The sequence below is a fragment of the Sus scrofa genome, chromosome 10, assembly GCF_054392235.1.
Source record: "Sus scrofa isolate SSC_HxYL_T2T_F1_AM1 chromosome 10, Sscrofa_HxYL_maternal_Yorkshire_Landrace_v2.0, whole genome shotgun sequence".
Classification (NCBI taxonomy): Eukaryota; Metazoa; Chordata; class Mammalia; order Artiodactyla; family Suidae; genus Sus; species Sus scrofa.
In genome coordinates, this window is record NC_139392.1 from 5757068 (window position 1) to 5770514 (window position 13447).

The 13447-nt window shown below is 39.1% G+C and overlaps 1 protein-coding gene across 7 annotated transcripts in view; it reads left to right on the plus strand.

Moving 5' to 3' along the window:
• BRINP3 (BMP/retinoic acid inducible neural specific 3) overlaps positions 1–13447 on the plus strand; it is a 407019-nt gene that overhangs the window by 288380 nt on the left and 105192 nt on the right. The window lies entirely within an intron of this gene.

Sequence of the window (13447 nt, forward strand, 5' to 3'; positions counted from 1 at the left end):
TTCTAGTAATATAACTATTTATATAAATAGGAAAAACCATCTAAGAATCAAAAATTCTATGTCCTTGAAATTGTTGGAATGAATGTCTAATCTCAAATTCTTCTGTTTCGTTTTCCCAATAGAATACTCATAAGCAATGTATTAGAAGCTGAATATGTTATATTCACGTAGAACCATCTGATGTTTAATTATGAAATGTAACACTTTTAGATAAATTATGATATGTGGTAGTCATCCTAGAGTTACATTAAACAAAAACTCTTATCTACACATGACAGTGTTAGACCAGGGAATCTTAGGCGCCCCAAATTTGTGGGGCTTACACAGGATTTCTCCCCTCTTTATTTTGCCTTAAGAGGATATGTTTTAAAAGTCATCGATTGAGCACTGAGGGTTTTTGTTTCCAGAGGAAGAGTACTGGACTGATGTACGCCAATGCTTCTATTGATGGTCACTACAAAGTTGAATGATTTTTAAAATATATTTTTAAAGAAATAATAGATCATAAAAGTAACAACTAAATGGACTAAAATTCCTGGCATGAGATGTAAGCTAGGGATTCAGAGCTTGTTTTCTTTCTTCCTTTCGTTTTCCTTCTTTCTTTCTTTTCTTTCATTTCTTTTTCTTTTTTTTTTTTTTTTTTATCTTTTTGCCATTTCTTTGGGCCGCTCCCATGGCATATGGAGGTTCCCAGGCTAGGGGTCGAATCAGAGCTGTAGCCACCGGCCTACGCCAGAGCCACAGCAACGCGGGATCCGAGCCGCGTCTGCAACCTACACCACAGCTCACAGCAACGCTGGATCCTTAACCCACTGAGCAAGGCCAGGGACCGAACCCTCAACTTCATGGTTCTCAGTCGGACTCGTTAACCACTGCGCCACGACGGGAACTTCTCTTTCTTTCATTTCTGCCAATAGAAACTTAGGGCTATGCGTTTCCCCAGGCAGAGATTGGCTGATGGGAGAAGGAAAAACCAGCAAAGCTTCTAGAAGTTGTGGAGACTAGACTGACAAAAGTTAAGACTCCACGGGAAAGAAGTTCAGTTTCATTATGAGATATTTGCTGAATTTCTGATTGTGCTGGATGCTACAGAACTGTTCAGAAGTCTTTGTGAGCAGAGTGCAGTCTACCTCAGACTTGCAGGTGCTTAAGGGACAGAAGCTCTCTGGAGGGAGGGGCTTGAAAATAAAACAAGAAAGGATGGAAAGCCCGGGGAAGAATGAGGAGGTGACACTGCGTTTCTGCAGCTGTTTTCCCCTGAGGCACATTTATCAATTCCAGGAGTGTTAGAAGCTGAGCATCTAGGATTAGTGCCTGAAAAAAGGCTGTTCTTCTGGGACAGAGAAATCAGAAAAAAGTTTTGTAGCCACACTAGACAAAAATGAGTAAAACTGGAGGCTTGAGGACTTTTAAATATGTGACCAGTCTCCTCTTTAAGACATGTGCCTTAACCCTGGCAAATGACTGAAGAGATCAATACATACCTCTGAGTGATGTAATTGAATCTTCTGCACTTTTACAAGCCTGAAGCAGCAGATGCCTTACCAGGAACTTAACTGAAAGTTCTGAAGGGCCATACCCTGAGAAGAGAAGAGCATCAGAGCTAGACTGAGTTCTATGCAACTGTAACCCATCACTGATTCGGCTCCAGTCCTGATCCTAAAGAGTTGATCAACGCTCTGTGGGCTCTGCTAAATATGACGAGGGTGACCTCTTGAGGAGGAAAACATTTTCTAAAACCTCGACAGTTCTTCTCTATGATGGACATAAAAACTCAGATTTACAACACGAGTGAGCAGACAAGAACTTATGGCCAGTATCAAAGAGAAAAAAAAAACAGGTAACAGATGTAAGATGATCCAGATATTGAAATTAGTAATTTCAGGTCATTGTTATTAAAATGTTAATTGTATTAAATTAACATTTTAGTCACAATTTAATAAAATTAAATTAAATTTTATTAATTAAAAAAGGAAAGGAAAGGGATAAAGTAGATGGAGATATTGAAAAGTTCACCAGAGATGTGAAATCTATGAAACTGGATAAAAAGATATCCTAAAACATAAAAATGCAATATCCGAAAATAATAACTCAAGGTTTTGTTTTAATAGGAGTTTGGCAGAGTGGACAAGAGACTTAGTGAACATGAAGACAGGTTAATAGATCAACATGGAAGCAGTGAGGAAAGTAACAACAAAATATTGGCTAAATGCATGATGAGCATATGAGACATGCATGAAGGGTCTAACATTTTAAAATTTGAGACGCGAGGGGAATGGAGGGGAAAATGGAATAAACCACATCGAAAGATGGAAGTCATACACATTTTTAAAAACTGAAAGCATCCAATTCAACCTACAGATTCATATAGCACAACAAACACACAAAAAGGATAAATACAAAAAAAAAAAAAAACAGTGGCATATCATAACAAATCTGTTTTAAAAAAAAAAGAAACATTCTTCTAAATTCACAAGAGAACAAAGATATTGCTCCCACTGAACTAGCAATGAGCCTAACCTGTCAAAACAAAAACAGAGTTTGACAATACAAAGTTAAAAAAAAAGAAAGAAACAATTAATATAGAACTATGTATCACTCCAAAATATTTTCAAAAATGAAGGTGAGAATAAAAATATATCCAAACAAGAAATGCTCCATGAAAACAGGGACAAAAGAAAGAAAGAAATTTACATGTACTCTTGCAGTGGCAGTGCCAAAGGAAAAAATGGTATGTGAATTATATTTTATTAGATAGAAACAATTTAGTTGCCAGTTACTAAGAGACTCCTTCCACCTAGATCTGGGTCAAGGATTTGAATGTAATGAAAAAAATTGGAAGTCCTTAAAATTACCATTTATTTTAATTTGGATTGAGCATTTACCCAAATTGCCAGAAAAATAAAGAAAAACTAAATAAATGGCAATATGGTACCTTTCTCATATGATGTTCTGAATTATCCTCACCTCTTTTCTGGATAAATAAGACATTAATTATTTAAGCTGTCGTTATGTAATATGATGGTACATACAATGAATAAACTTAAGAATACAGGGCTTGGTTTACACAGAGCGCAAATCTTTTAGAACTTTTTTGACGTAACTTCTTTACTGTTTAGAAAAATCGTGTTATCACTTGGGATATAGGAACTCTAAGGTGTATTGCATGCTGTCAACATGAATCTTTATCAGGATCATGTCCTATGAAGTGTAAGGAAATTCATTTGACGAACCAAGAATGGCAGCTGGAGGCCACATGGTAATGCAATTGTCTAGGTGTTACTTTTCGAGAATCCTCTCCGTTTGACCCTTCGCCTGCAAATAGATAAACTTTCTAATGCTGTAATGGCAAAATGTCCTATAAAAGTTGTGTTAACTTGATTTATAAACTTGAAAAATATAATGTATTTCTTCCTATAACTTTTATGTTGACGCCCTTTTCTTTCTCAAAAACAGTTTCTCAGGCCCTCAGATGACATTTAAATATCAGTTTACAAGCTATTTTCCTGGGAAAATAAGTATATCTAAATAAGACATTTTGGAAATTCCTGTTGTGGCTCAGTGGAAGCGAGCCCAACTAGTATCTATGAGGATACAGGTTCAATTCCTGGCCTCGCTCAGTGGGTTAAGGATCCAGCGTTGCCATGAGCTGTGGTGTAAGTCACAGATGGCTCAGATCCCACATTCCTGGGGCTGTGGTGCAGGCTGGCTACTGTAGCTCTGACTTGACCCCTGGTCAAGTCCATATACCGCAGGTGTAGCCCTAAAAAGCAAATAAAATGAAATAAAATAGGCATTTTAATTTTACCAACATTCAGTGGAATGAATGTTATAACTTTAATAAAATCTACTGCTTTCTCTCAGCATTCTGTCTCTTTCCTTGACACGAAATAACCATGATTTTTCTTTGAGGAACCCCCACTTCCGTTCTTACTATTGCACCGTGTATGGGAGTGCCCTCATAGTCGGATCCAGAACTGCTCTTTGATTAATGCAGGCCCATCACAAGAACCCATTCTCTTGCTACAAAGATCAGTTCGAGACATGTGAAAATGTGGATCGGTGAGACCCAGAAATGTATTTCCTAGGAGTATCTGGGGGAGACGAAAGATTCTTCATTTTTCCACAGTAGCTGTAGGAAGTGCTATTCATTCTTCTTCTTAGATACGACGAAAGAGTAACTTGTCAGAAGAGCTTCACAGATCCATCTTGCCGCCATAGGAAGGACTTGAGCCACGCAAGGTGGAAAATAGGTTTTTGGGGGGTTATATCTAGGAGCTGTTGAAGCACTCCTGCTTCAAGCTCACCTTGCTTTTAGTGTTTCAGTTACATGAACTGATCAATTTCCTTCATTGCTAAGCCAGTTTGAGATGATTTATCATTCAGACAGGCTAGTGACGCTGCAGTAATAAAGAACCCCAAATATCTTCAAATGAGAGCACTAAAGATTATTTCTTCCCTACTCGACCATTGCAAATTGGCTCAGGATTTTGCCCCTCTCCTCATTCCACGACTCAGGCTGACAGACCCACCCCCGTGTGGAAAAGCAGTCACCATGGCAGAAGGAAAAAACATGGCAGGATATCTGTGCTCTAAGTCCTAAAGCTTGGCCAGAACATTACACCCAGGCTAAAATGTCATTATCTAAAACAAATTACTCTTGCCTACGTCAAAGAGGACTTCTTCCTTAATCAGATCCTGGGTATGTGTGATAAGTTGTAATGACTGCTCACGCCTCTGTTCTGATCACAGGTATTTGATTTCTTCCCCTTCTCAGATACAGAACACACTCACCTCATCTCCAAAAGACACAGAAGTCCCACTATTGCTAATTCCAGCTCAGGGGAGTGAGATTGACAGCCTCTTCATCCAATCCAGATGTGGTTTCTTGTGTTACAGAGATATGTGAACCAAAAAGTTACTTCCTTCAGATAGACAATACACCAAGGTAGACTGAATTAGGAGAACTATTAGAAAGCACCTCCAGCCAGAAAAGGGAACAACAGGAGACACAAAGCAAACTGAAGTTTGTAGCACTTAGGAAATTCCACTGGGAAGATGTTTCAAGGAGGCCAGACCTGGAGATGGAAAATATTCCTAGATGTGTCCTCAGTGTTTCACTCTGGAAGTAACTCTTGTCTGCAGTGTTCAAACTCCTCAGTGTCTATGTGATGATCCTGTCATTTCCCTCCTTACACATGTGAGGTGAGAATTGGAGAATACGCCTGAGGCACAGCTGTCTCAGCCTGCTTTCCACCCAAATATTGGGAATCAAAAGGTCATTTTAAATCTTAAACTTCACATGCTTTTTAGCCAGGAGTCATGGTACTTTCAGCATTAAAACTCACGCAGAGGAGTTCCTGCTGTGTTGCAGTGAGTTGAAAATCTGACTGTAGAGGCTCACGTCCCTGTGGAGATGTGGGTGCAATTCCTCTCCTGGTGAGTGGGTTCAAGAATCTAGCATTGCTCCAGCTGCAGCAGAGGTCATAGCTGCGACTCAGATTCAGTCCCTGGTCTGGGAACTTCTACATGCTGTGCATGTGGCTACAAAATTAAAGAACAAAAATGAACAAGCAAAACTCAAGTATAAATTTACTTGTCTTTTATCCATTTAAGTTCACTTAATTCCATGGACCAACTGTTACCAAGCCACGCTCACCGCATGACAGGCCAATAAATGGAGAGACAAGCTGTTGGGGCCAGAATTAGCAACCTTATTTGCAAAACCAGCAGACTAAGAAGATGGCGGACTAGTGTCCTAAAGAACCATCTTTCCCAAGAACTCAGGCTTCTTTGATACTAAAATGGAAAGGGGTGCAGTCGGTCATTGCAAACCTCTTGTCCTCAGAATCCTTTGTTCCTGCACCTGTGCACGTAGATCAGGTCACCATGTTCCTATAAACCTCAAGCAAGACAAATATTATCCTCTGTTCCACAACCTTTTATCTCTGTATAATGCGAAAACATTGTGCCTTTGAAAGTCCGAGCATTGAGGATGTCTTCTTTCAAGCTAAAGGCCACATTCTTAACTTGTAGCAGAAGCAACAGAACACAAAGATTAAAGGAAAAGAAATAGATCCGATATGAAGCCAGATGTGTTCTTCCCTGTGACACAATAGAACCCACCTACCACTTTCCTTGGATCTGCTTTCCAAATTGGCTATTTTTCTTTTCTTTTTCACCCTATCGCTCTTCCTCCCTCTCTCATTTGACTCATGGGATTGTATTAAACTCATTTATTTCTGCCTTCTCTGATGAGAGTACTTACTGGGCCTTACACCTTTTTTTGGACCTGTTCCCTAAGACAAATGCATACGTTCTGTGGTCTTGACAACAAAGCATCAAGGCCAGACACCTGATTTTATCTGTGCTACTAGAATGATATTGCCTTGACCATTAAAACTAAATTGATTATTTTAAAATCAAGAGTTGAGAAGCGGTTGCCTCTTCCAACTTTTATTCACTGTTTCTCTATTTCTTCCCTTATATTTCTGCTTTCCAACTCACTAATGCTCTTCTAATTTGAGGAGATGTATTAGGCACAAAATCTAGGTAATACTAAAAAAAATGTCCAATAAAAAATTCTCTTTGGGGCATTCCCATCAGTGGAACTCAGTGGAAACGAATCTAACTAGCATCCATGAGGACATAGGTTTCATCCCTGGCCTCGCTCAGTGGGATAAGCACCCAGTGATGCCATGAGCTGTGGTATAGGTCACAGACATGGCTTGGATCCCAAGTTGCTATGATTGTAGTGTAGGCCGGCAGCTACAACTCCAATTCAACCCCTAGCCTGGGAACCCCCATATGCAATGTGTGCGGCCCTAAAAAGACAAAAAAAAAAGTATCTTTGGTATATGACATGATAGTTTGGGGCTTTTTTGTTTGTTTTCTTGTTTTTTTGTTGTTGTTGTTGTTCAATTGTTTTTTCATACCACATATCCATGGTGAGATGGTGGTGGAGTCTTCTCTATGCGTGCTCCCTCCAGGACTTGGGCTGATAGAGCAGCCTCCATCTGGAGCCGTGTGTCACTGTGTCAGAGGTTAATACCTTGCTGGAAACACTCATTAGTATCAGAACTAACATTCTGTTTTCTGGTGTCTTCCCCAGCACTATGTTTATTGGGTACAGGATCTTGGTCCCCAGTATGTAACCACAGGTAAAAATTTCACCAGCTGTTTCCCCACTACTTCATATGATGGTGATTCCAACCTCGAATCAAGTGTCTTGACGCATCCAGGATCCACTAAGTCAGTGCCGTAACTCTAGGCGTCTCCTTTCTGCAGCACAGCCTGTCTCTTCTATTTTGGCTTCCATTTCTGTGTACGTCAGGATCAGCTTGGTAACACAGCACTCCTAATAAACACCCGTCAAATCTCAGATATAAACAGGGTTCATTTCTTGCTCATACGAACCACCCAGACAGGTTAGCTAGAGTCTTAGACTGCCTTGTCCTCACTCTTGGATTCAGAATGAAGTGTCACTATCTGGAGTGGTTTGGTCTTGTAGGCAATAGAGAGAGTGCCATAAACTGTCACTGGGTGGTATATGAATTCCTGGGAATTAACATGAACTATGAGGAAGCACCTGCCATTCCCTATCATCACAGCTTCTGGCCAAGCCTAATTTCAAAAGAAAAAGAAAATGTCCTTTTACCTTATGCCTAGAAAAGGATCCATGAAATTTGTGAATGGCCATAATGTCCGCCACAGTTGTCTTTTCAGATACAAGTGACTGAAAATATCATATTCTAACCATACAATCGTCGATGGAACCAAATGTTTTGGTCTTGCAATCTGAGGTTCTACAGTCTCATGTATTAACAGGGAAAGAAGTTGTATGTAATGTTCAGAGAGCTCTGGCACATCGAACCCACGGTACTCATAATTCTGTCTGAACGAAATAGTGGAACATCTGAAAAACAAGCTTCATCAGTAACAAGCTTTTTGATCACTTGATCTCCTAAAGCTTCAGCTACCTCATTTGTCATTCAGTTACCTTATTTAGATTAGAGGAACTAGATATAAAATCCTCATTCTAAATTAACAATCACGTATAATATTACCTTCTCATGCAGACAGCTTTTTGGCAGTCATATGCTTATATTTATAATGCAGTTGTATTCTAGCATTTGGAAATTGGAATATATGAGCAAGGGAAAGAAAATAAGCTTTTTATAATATCAAGTCAAATTATGAGTCTCCCAATATCTCTATAAGTTTGAATGTATTGTGATGACCTGTTCATTGGCTGTACTGTAATTTACAGATATCCTCAGCAACAGCAACAGAATCAGCTTCAAGACTGATATAGCAAAACCACTTTGGTTTTGCACTGCTATTTGTTCTGATTGGTCACTGTCTCTGCACTGATTCATCAGTGCCTGGCTTTGTCATATGTGATATATTGTGAATTTCACCTTTACCAAAACCAAATTTTATTCTATTCTTCAATTAATGTCTTAACATCATCTGAAATAAGATGGTTGTAGAATGCCAAGCAGGTGTTTTATGTAAGGACTTCTGATTTAGATCCCACAGGGCTTTCTGCCAAATGCCTTCTACCTGTTCCAGTTGGCCTGATGTATTTCCATAGCTAGATCCGTGCCATCCCCCCACGATCTACAAAAAAGTCTGATGTTTCTTGAGGTCAGAGAACATCATATTTCCTTTTATCATTGCACAGAAACTAGTAGAGTGCGCCATGTTTGGTAGACACATCATGTATCACAATGTAGATTGATTGAGGAACAAGATAAGAAGAGACGTGTTTGGCAAGGCAGTGCCCATGTTTTGGTTTAACCTATATGTCAGTCACTGCCTCTTGGAACGTCGCAATAACTGTAACACCAGTCGTCGTTTCCGTAGTCACATTCTAACAAAATTCTAAGAAACGAAAACGCCTTGCCTCTATGTTATATTTTTCTTTCCCAAAGTATTTGGAGGATTTATTTAGTGAGTTGGTTGGTTGGTGGGTTGGTTTGCTCTTCTTTTCTGCTGCTGAAATCTGTATAATGGACAATTATTGCCATGTGTTTCTTCTCACGACACTGTGATAGATTATACAGGTCCATCAGAGCACAAAAAATATGCTTTGTCCATCAGTTTAAATGTATTTACTATGAATAATTATCTCTCCATATATGTAGGTGTTTGTTCTAAAGCTATCAGATTCTGTGTTGGTTAGAACTCATAATTTGGTCCACTCTCCAGTTGAGTCTGAAAGGAATCATTCAAGGCTTTGGTTCAGTATCGTGAAAATAGGATGGTGACTTCATTAAGTGTTTTATTGCTTTTTTCTCATGTAGCTACAGACTGTGATGAAGAGAGATTAATAATTAATACTGAGTATTCAGAGAATTTTTACTTGCTATTGTGTGGCTGGTTTTATAAGAATAAATGTGATGAGTATGTAATGACTTTGAGGTCACTTTGATAAAAATAGTTATTAATTTTAACTGTAAACTCTAGGATCTATGCCAAAGGGCAATAGGACTCAGTACATTCATACCTTCTATAGTTAACCTCACAAAGATCCCATTAGTATACTCAGTACTTGATATGCTAACTATTCCATTGTTGTATAAATTTAATTTTAAGACAGTATCTCCTTATGACAAACTAACGAGTAGTTCTACTCATTTACCTTCAGATAATGTCTTATTTGTTATTAAATTTAATCATGGTGCTAAAAAAGTGAACAAACCCTTTATATGGGTGCAGAGTTAATGTCCTTTACATGACCTGCCTGGTGAGTTATTTCATTGGTACATGAGGACAACAATATATGAATTTTAACCTGGATTTTGGGATTCATGCAGATAATCTAATTCCAGAGCATTAGAAATTACCACAAAGTCAAGGCATGTTCTATGAAATTCGTATTGAGTCATAAAATCTTTGAAATTTGACATTTAAAGTACATAGCAAAATGTCCGGATTGCCTAATGACATTTTTATATAAAGCTGTCAGCCACCCTCGTTGGCAAACATAGCTGTTTCTCATCCTTGCAAGCCTTGAAGAAAACTGACCTAGCGGCCCTCTTAGATTTGGCCGTGTGACTTGTTTTGATAAAGGAAATATGAAAGAAAAGGCTGTTTGTCACTTTGTAGGGGAAGCCTTTGAGACCCAGGCACAGCTTCTTAGGTTTGCTGATTTATCTATTTTTAATTTATTTTGGGGGAAGGTTAAATTAATTTTTTCACCACAGCACATGGTGAAGATTCTGGGAGCCTGGGTCACAGGAACAGGACAGTGGGCAGTAGAGACCCAGCCACTCCAAGGTGGATGTGGATAGGAGCAAGAAGAAAATCTTTGTCATTGAAGCCTAGCAATGTTTTCGTATGTTTGTTATCCTGGGAAATAGCCTCTGTTGATTTGCATATAAGAGGATTACTCTTTTTTATTTCATTGAGGATGAAAGAAACATAAGTTTGGGGTTATAATTTATTTATTTCATTAAAATGTAGCACTGTGAGACATTTTGCTTGACCATTTCTCTAAGTCATGGCTAGTATTGGCTACATTTTCCAAGCTTATTATTTAATGGCTCTAATAGAAAGTATACAGACCCTTTAGACCTAGTTTCAACCTTATGCCCTTTATTATTAAGGCAATCTTACTGAGTACCAATATTATGACTGTATATTTTGTTTTTACTTTACAGATGAAAAGGCCAGGTCTAGGAGTTCTCATGTGGCTCAGTGAGTGGGCTATGGATCCGGCACTGTCATTGCAGTGGCTCATGTTGCTGTGGCATGGGTTTAATCCCTGGCCCCAGGAACATCCACATGCCATGAGTGCAGCAAAATAAATAAATAAAAAAAAATAAAAAGCCAGGTCTGACACATGTTAAGTCACTTGCCAACACATCTAACATGTAGTAAAGCAAAAATTCAAGCTCAGACAAAAGTATACGGTTCTGGCACTGTATACCAACTTCTTCCATAAACAACTGCATGAGAAAATTACATAAGGAAATACCTCACCTATTTGTCATAGCTTGTATTAACTAAAAGATGGCTTGCTGGAGGAGTTCCTGTCGTGCAGTGGGAACAATCCAACTGCTATCCACGGGGATGAGGGTTCGATCCCTGGTCTCGCTCAGCCGGTCGGGGGTCCAGCGTTGCCACGAGCTGTGGTGTAGGTCACAGTCTCGGCTCCAATCCCGCATTGCTGTGGTTCTGGTGTAGGCTGGCAGCTGTAGCTCCAATTCAACCCCTACCCTGGGAACTTCCAAATGCTGCGAGTGTGACCCTAAAAAAATAAATAATAAAAAGAGTGGCTTACTATGATCTAGAGGTTGTAATACAGACATTATGGTCAACATTGAATACACATGTATGCAGTGTATAAATTTACACCCGTGAAGTTATACTGTCATTGTGCTATGTTTATTTATCTGAAATATGATATTGATAGCTAATGCAGTATGTTTGAAATTCTTCTAAATGCTGACGGTGAATCATGTATGTTGCCATTTGATAGTTCATTGTGGAATGCAGCCTAAGAGAATCATATTTTTATTTAAAGTGAGTTGAACTTCATATAGGACATCTTCAGACACTGTTCATATTTGCTATCTACAGGTCAGCAAGATTCTAATTTTAAATGCGGTTATCTGGGCTGTCATGCCAACAATAGTATTTCTGTATCTCTGATTCTTTTCCTTAAAAAAATCCATTTGTCATTACTATTAGGATAACTCAGGATTTTATATACATTGATAACTATACATTTTGTGGAGCAGAGTCAGATGACTCGTCACGCTTATTCAATCTGTTTGCGAAAGATACACTTCCCGTGATTAAACCAATGTCCCTTCAACCTCCTCCATTCTTCTACAGTGACACCTATATTGTGGCAGCTTCTGCCATGTGGTTAAATGGCCTGTCACCGAGAGTCTCATTTAATTTTTGTTATCTTGCTAGTGTGATCTTAACAGCTAGCTGTGAAGAAGAAATAGCCCCTCCATTGGCAAAAGTCGGTGCTTCATTTAAGGAGTTGACAAAGTGTTAGTGGAAAGATCTTGAAGTTAATTGGCAGCAAAACAAATGTGTGGTGTTATGTCAGGTTGTCAGGTGGCTGTGTTGTGTGAACTCTGAACACGTGCCATCCTAGGAAGGTTGACCACGTGTGTCACACTGGCTCTGCAAGACGACACGCTCAGAAGAGCAAGATACAGTTCCCCAAACACCATGGAAGCATAGAGGTGCACCACAGTCTTTTAAAACTGACGGGTACTTTAGTGGCCAGTTTGTCAGACCTTCTTGAAGAAGAATCCTCTGCTTCATACTATGTAGTGCTGATTTTTTATTATTTTATTAGAGGATAGGTGATGTGCAGTGTTGCGTCAATTTCTGCTGCACAGCATCGTGACCCAGTCACAGTTTCTGCTGTACAGCATCATGACCCAGTGACCCAGTACATATATATACACTTGTTTTTCTCACACGATCTTCCGTCATGGTCTACCCCAAAATAGTGTTGATTATTTAACTGGAAGTTCCAGATATGAGGAGTTCAGTGTATCAGGAGGCTGAAGAGTATGAGTTTGAAGGGCTCTATTTCTAAGATTCCTCTTTATGTTAACATTTTATGTATTCCTCACTTTCTGTAAAAATAGCACGATGTTGCTCTGTGCTAAAATACACGTAACTTTAACGTATCCTAGAGCCGTAGTCCTCCTCCCTAGACTGGTGCAAATGCCCACTCCCCCTTCCACAGGGCAGCCGCCAGGTGTTTGCCCAGTGTCACGTCTGTCTTGTGTGTTTGTGCTAGGGAACTTAATATTCCCATTCTCTTAGATTACTCTTTATTTATAAATCATTAACCATTGTTACTATCCTCTGGGGATAGTTGTGGTTTGCCAGTGGAATTCAGAACTGAATAGAACACAGTTCTGTAAATGTGGTTTTATTAATGTAAAATAAAATAAAACAATTGCCCTCTTTATTCTAGACATAAGGCAGATTAAGAATCTATTACCTCTTTGGCAGCTATGTCATACTGTTTGTACACGTTGCGTTGTGAGCAAAATCTTCAAAGTATATTTTGTGTAACCTACTGGCAAGTCACATCCTCTCTCTCTCTCACACACACACCCACACACACCCACCCACCCACCCACACACACACACACACACTTTTTTGAAGTACATGCTAGATTTAATTTTGAACATTTCTGCCATTGTTGCATGCCTTGAGCTTTTTTTGGATTCTGGTTCCATCATGGTTTAAAACTGTCTTTTATGATTTCTTATTAATCACTAGAAGTTGTTTGTTTTGTTTGTTTGTTTGTTTGTTTGTTTGTTTTAGTAGAATAGGGAAAATTGCAGGACTCTGTCATAAACCCCACTAGGGTTTCCTTGGAATTCATGAAGCGTTCCATATGGATTTTAGTAATATGCATAGTCCTTTTATACTTTATACTCAGTATACCTAAAA